The 6336-nt window shown below is 37.2% G+C and overlaps 1 pseudogene; it reads right to left on the bottom strand.

Moving 5' to 3' along the window:
* Window positions 1–3365: 3365 nt before the first annotated feature.
* LOC129009032 (angiogenic factor with G patch and FHA domains 1-like) lies at window positions 3366–6004 on the bottom strand (annotated as a pseudogene).
* Between the last annotated feature and the right edge of the window lie 332 nt (window positions 6005–6336).

Raw genomic sequence — 6336 nt, 5'->3', positions numbered from 1 at the left:
TGGGGTACAGTGTGATGTTTCACTGCATCATACTACATGGTACAGTGTGATGCAGTGAAACATCACACTGTACTCTGTAAACATGTATAATTATCATGTTAAGTATATGATGTTCCACTGCATCATACTACATGGTACAGTGAGATGCAGTGAAACATCACATTGAACTCCGTAAACATATATAACTATCATGTGTTAATTACATGATGTTTCACTGCATCATACTACACGGTACAGTGTGATGCAGTGAAACATAACATTGTACTCCGTAAACATATATAACCATCACGTGTTAATTACGTGATGCTTCACTGCATCATACTACACGGTACAGTGTGATGCAGTGAAACAACACTGTACTCCGTAAACATATATAACTATCACGTGTTAATTACGTGATGCTTCACTGCATCATACTACATGGTACAGTGAGATGCAGTGAAACATAACACTGTACTCCGTAAACGTATAATTATGTTAATTATATGATGTTTCACTGCATCACATTGTACCATATACACTGTACAGTGATCCAACCAGAGTAATTAGCATATTTAACACTTTAAACATTTATTTCCTTGTGCTAGTAAAGTTCAAAATCCTCGCTTCAAGCTATTATAGAATAAACGGTACATTATTATTAGCTATAGTCATCGTGCTGTGTAACAGAACACCAGGATTTATTCTTCCTAACTGTAACTTTGTACCCAGTGACAAAGCTCTCCCCACTCCCTCATCCTTCTGCCATCGCTAACCTCTGGTAACCACCATCCTACTGTCTACTTCTATGAGATGGACTTCTTCAGATTTCACGTGAGTGAGAGCATGTGGTCTTTTTCTTTCTGTGCCTGGCTTATTCCACTTAACATAATGTCCTCTAGGCTCATCCATGTTGACACAAATGACAGAACTTCATTCTGTTTTATGACTGAACATTATTCCTGTGTGTGTGTGCGTGTGTGTGTGTGTGCGTGTGTGTGTGTGTGCGTGTGTGTGTGTATAACATTTTCTTTATTCATTCTGTAGATGGGCACTTATACACTGTTGGTAGGAATGTAAGTTAGTACAATCATTTCCCATTTCTATAGGGAGAACAGTATGGAGGTTTTTCAATAAATTATAAATAGAACTACCATAAGATTCAGCAATCTCATTGCTGGGTTTATATCAAAAGGAAACAAAATAAGCATGTCAAAAAAGATAACTGCACTCTCATGTTTATTAAGCAGTATTCACAAGAACCCAAACCACTATTTCTTCTAAGTATTTCTTAATTTACCTTTTTTTCATATATTACACCCTAAACTTTTAAAGGATTCATGTCTGGTTTCCAATTTCTGAAACTTACGAGTCACTGATTCTTTGACTGTTGCCTTCCTATTTAGAGAGTCTGGTAAAACAATTAAATTCTTTTTATTTCTTCTCAATCTAATCTTCATATATAAATATATTTATATTTTCCATTAATTTGCCTTCTATAACATATATGACTATATTAATTGGGATCAGCATTTCACTTTACTAGCCCTCTTTTTGGCTCAGCCTATTTTAATATGTAATCTGTATGTTGTACATTAAATTGTTTTACAACACTTTCAATACTTTATTTTTCATTTGCCTCTTTTCCAAAGATAGCTTGACAAGCTCGTAGTTTCTTTCCACATTATTTTGCTTTTTTGTTTTTCCATTATATTGACTTAAACATTTAAATATAAATTCAATATCTGAGATTGATGTGCCATATAATTTCTTCTGATGCTTCACCCCAGTAGCTCATCTCCTTGTGTGCAACATAATTTATAATTTAATCCTCACATATGGTAGACACCACATTCCAATGCCTGCAGGCAGTGTCTCTTTGTTTATTCCATTTGCCTTGTCAGAAGGGAACAACCCACATGGACCTGACATTCTTGTAATCAGATGCATCTGAGTGGAGCCCTGGCCCCTCAGGTTGATTACTTCTCTGGATCATTACCTTTATTTACTTCCAGTCCTGGGAAGTTTTCTTAATTTCCTTTCAACTATATTAGGCATTCTGTGAATTCTTGTAACTTCTTGGTGATTTTAATTGTCTGCATTAAGTGTTTATATTATTTTTCTGAAAAGCAGAAATATCAATAATTGCATATATGAGTGAAATATTTTACATAGATTTTCTATGGCATCTATCACCATGAGAAATTCCAAGTTTTTTTCATTTGAAACACCCCTCTCATCAATAGACCATATTGTAATAATTTGTAGAGTGTGATTACTTTATATCATTAGAAAATTAATTATATATTATGTACATATTTTTGAAATACTCCACTGCAATAAATAGTATATGGTCAGAAGTATTGTTTTCTCTAACATAAAACTAATATGAGTAAAATTATTTACCTGAATTCAGACCTTTTGGCTTCAATGGCCATTCTGTCTCATTAGGACTTCCCTGATTCATAAAATACATTTGTATTTTTTGTTAATTCATAATTTATTGAAATGAATAATTAAACATTATAATGTTTTATGGCAATTTAGGACATTTTCAATAAATATATTGAGCTTGAGGCCCTGGCTAAGTATTCCTTTTGTACTCGAAATCAGATTTTTCTGGCACAACTTCATTGCCTGCAATGGTATTTATAAGAAGTATGAATGCCAGCACATGGACTATTTCAATACTGTACTCATTTGTTCATGTATAAACATTTCATTAGCTATGAAACAAACCAAATGCAAATGCTGAATGTACAGTATATATCAACATATTCAGATTCTTCACCGAAGAAAACAATAAAAGACGAATTTTCTGTGACATGTCACCAGTTCATTAGTTCTTTAATATGATTTAGGCTATTCCAAATATAAGAAAATGTATGCATCACTATTCATGTTGTCTCAACATTTTTTATCTAGGTCCTGAAGGGCATAAAAAAGAATGTATATTGTCAGATTTATTTTTATAGATTTTAGATGTTTCTTTTGCTGTATTTTCTGTGCATACTAGTATGAATATATGGAGACAAGGACAAATGAACATTTAAGTGGTTATATGAATTTTGCTTATATGGCTAATTGCTTATATGGATGTTGTAAATGACAAGATAAAATAGTAAAGTTTGATAAAGTTATCTGTGCCCTGTGAACTTTAGTTCACTTACTGTATAACTTAATTCAGTCACTAATAATTAGTTTAAAAAGTGTTTTTTAAAAGCTGCAAACCACATTTTATTACACATTTCTGAATCAGGAAGGGGTAAACTGTGACACAGCTTTCTTGTGCCACTGACTTTTTTGGGGAGAAACATTCTGCAATAAAATAAGAGTTTCCAAACTCTATTTATAAAAAAGCTTGAGTTTTCTTCTGTGATTAACCTTCACTCCTCAGTCCCTTTTACCCAAGGAATGGTTCCTAGGTCATCTTTTGGAAGTTTAGTTTCTGGAAAGTTTTCGGCAAACCTCTCCTGTGCTTTGTCTCAGTTATTGTTGTTGTTGTTGTTCTTGTTTTGGAGAAGGTGAGTCTCTTTAATTGAGGATGGTTTGTCTGTCTCCAATCCTGCATGTGTTTGCCGAAGCTGAAGCTGTATTGGAGTTTTTATTCTCCCACCATCCCTCCCCAGGCCTTCTCCTGTTTTCAACACATCTTTTTCAACATCTTCTGACCTTTGTCGCTATCAGTAATTTCAGAACGAACAGATGCAGGAGCATCATCTCTTTGGAAATTTCCTTCACTTCCAATCTGCTCCCTATGTTTTCCAGCTCTATCTTTATATTTTTGATTCTCCAGTATCTTATCATTTTTATAGTCTCTATTTTGTAAACCATATTTTACTCATATATTTTTAAAATCCTTTTCTTCTTTCCAACTCATTTCCTTCTTAGTTAATGATGGACCAACAAATGATTCATCTTTCTTATCAAGGAAAAGGTGAGCTCTAACCTGCCCTGGTTCACATCCAACACAGCTATTACTGCCAGGGTGAATGTAATAAGATAACACAATGTCTACAACTTTCACTTTATCTCCATGCTCAGGTTCATAAGGGTCACATTTAGTTTTCAGCTGAACAATCCATTTTCCATTAACAATTGTTCCATTTTGACTGCCTGATCCAAAAGGACATAACTTTGTAAGTCATGGTCAAAATAGATTTCTGCATGAAACTTACACCAACTTCAGGGATTCGAAGAGTATGCTCCATATCATTTTCTCTTCCAATTGTAGCAGGTTTTACAGCAGTAATGATGAAGAATGACCCTGTCTGTAACACAGGTGATCTAACGACAATTACTCTCATATATGAGGGCCACACTTTTTCCTAATCTTCCTCCTCAGTATCTTTTGCAGTTGCATTGCCTTTACTGGTAATGCCTTCATCATAACTACCCTCGGTCTGAGAGTCGTAATTTCACCTTCTTCTGGTTCACTACCAGTCTCTGTGATTTTCTCATCCTTAAAGATGAATTGAGATGTTTTCATTAAGAGGAGATTCCATAGCATTTCCACTAACTGGAACAGTGAATTTTGGGGGATTATTTTTGTGATGAATGCCTATTTTGGCTTTTTTTTTCACATTTGTGAAATTGTTTTTCCCGTTGCAGCTTGTATGTTCAACACTGAAGGCTTCTTGATCCTCTGAATTCAAATCCTTTTCCTCACTTTTTTTTTTTTGTAGAAGAATCTGGATCCTTTCTTTTCTCAATTTTTCATTTTTGTTTTGTGTTATAAGTCTGATAAGGTTGCAAATCTAATCGAGAATGAAATCGATAGCGACCACTTTCCACATCACAGTAGTAATAAATTAAATCATAATATATTTGATTCTCAGAATCTTAATAGAAACCAGTGCTGTGGTCAGAATACAGTCCCGTATTTTCATCATAACTAAATCCGGTCTGTGATAAAGCCGCTTCTGCTGCAGCTCTCAAACTTCCATCTAATGACGAACCTTCTAAGGATGTATCTTGTGCTGCAATTGCAGATGCTGGCTCCTGTGAACTTGAGGCAAATGACCCTCTTGTCTACATTTAACATTTGGTGTCCTATCAGTACCAGGGTGAGCATCATTTTCTATTTATAACTGGTCGTTAGAATTCAAAGCAAGGGTTTCAATATCCTGATCTTGCTGATTTGACAGTTCAGTCACTCACTTTATTTGGAAGACTAACATCATTAGAGTAGGTCTGATAATAATAATCTGAGATTGACCAAGGAGCATGGTTCTCTGCGAGTACTTCTACATCAGACTTTTATTATCTCCATTTCTCCCACAGCGGAGTACGTGACTGAGTTCTTCCAGCTGCGCGCGGAGCTCCTGGCGGTTGCTCGTGCCGCTCTGAGCAGCCGTCCTGTGCGAGGCCATAGCGTCTCCCGTTCCCGCACCTGCCGCCTGCAGCTCCGCGTTCTGGTTCCAGCTGCTCCGCCCTCCTTCTCCGCTGGGCCAGCTCGGGCTCGGAGAGGGGTAGGAGCGGCCACAGCGAAGGCGCTGGCGGCGGGTACGGGCCCGAGGCCGTGAGTTCGGGCGCCCGACGGCTGCGGCCTCGGAGGGGCTGCTCGGGTCCGAAGCGGGGGCCGGCGGAGCCACAGTCACGGGGGCCGCGGGAGGAGCGTCGAAATCCAGGGGCCAGAAGCGGTCCGGCTGTTCCCGAGTTGAGCTGCAAACAGTAGCCAAGCGTGTTTTAAATCGAGTTTCCCTGTGGCTAGATATGACCTGCTGGTTACTCTTATTTTTTTTCTCCGTTCGTTGAGCTATGATTGACAAATTGAAAAGTGTGTATTTTTAGGGTGTACAATAGAGCGTTGGGAGATGTCAGTAGTCTTTACATTACCTCAGTTAAGCTAGTTAGCATATCTATCCCCTCACATAGTTAATACGTTTCTGTGTGTGTGGTGAGAGCACCTGAGATCTACTCTTGTAGCAAATTTCAAGTACACAGTGTTGTTAACTATAGTCACTATTCTGTACATTAGGTCCCAGCAGTTACTCACCTTGTAACAGAAGGTGCCCCCTTCCATGGAAATCTCCCCACTTTCCCCACTTCCTAGCCCATGGGAACCACCGTTCTACTGTTTCCATGGCTTTTTATTCTTTTATTTTTATTTACTTTTTTAGATTTTACATACAAACGAGATCATGCAGTAGTTGTCCTGTATTCGGCTTATTTCACTTAGCGTAATGTCTTCAAGATTTATCAATATTGTAGTAGATGAAAGAGTTTCATTTTTATTAAAGCTGAAATTACGTATCAGTTTATTTATCTGTATCAGAGGAGTGCACATACCCTTGCTGATCCTGATTTTATGTCCTTTGGCTATATACTCCAAATTGGGATTAATGGTAGTTCTAG

This window comes from Pongo pygmaeus, chromosome 1, assembly GCF_028885625.2.
Source record: "Pongo pygmaeus isolate AG05252 chromosome 1, NHGRI_mPonPyg2-v2.0_pri, whole genome shotgun sequence".
Lineage (NCBI taxonomy): Eukaryota > Metazoa > Chordata > Mammalia > Primates > Hominidae > Pongo > Pongo pygmaeus.
This window is presented reverse-complemented; position numbering and strand designations above follow the sequence as displayed.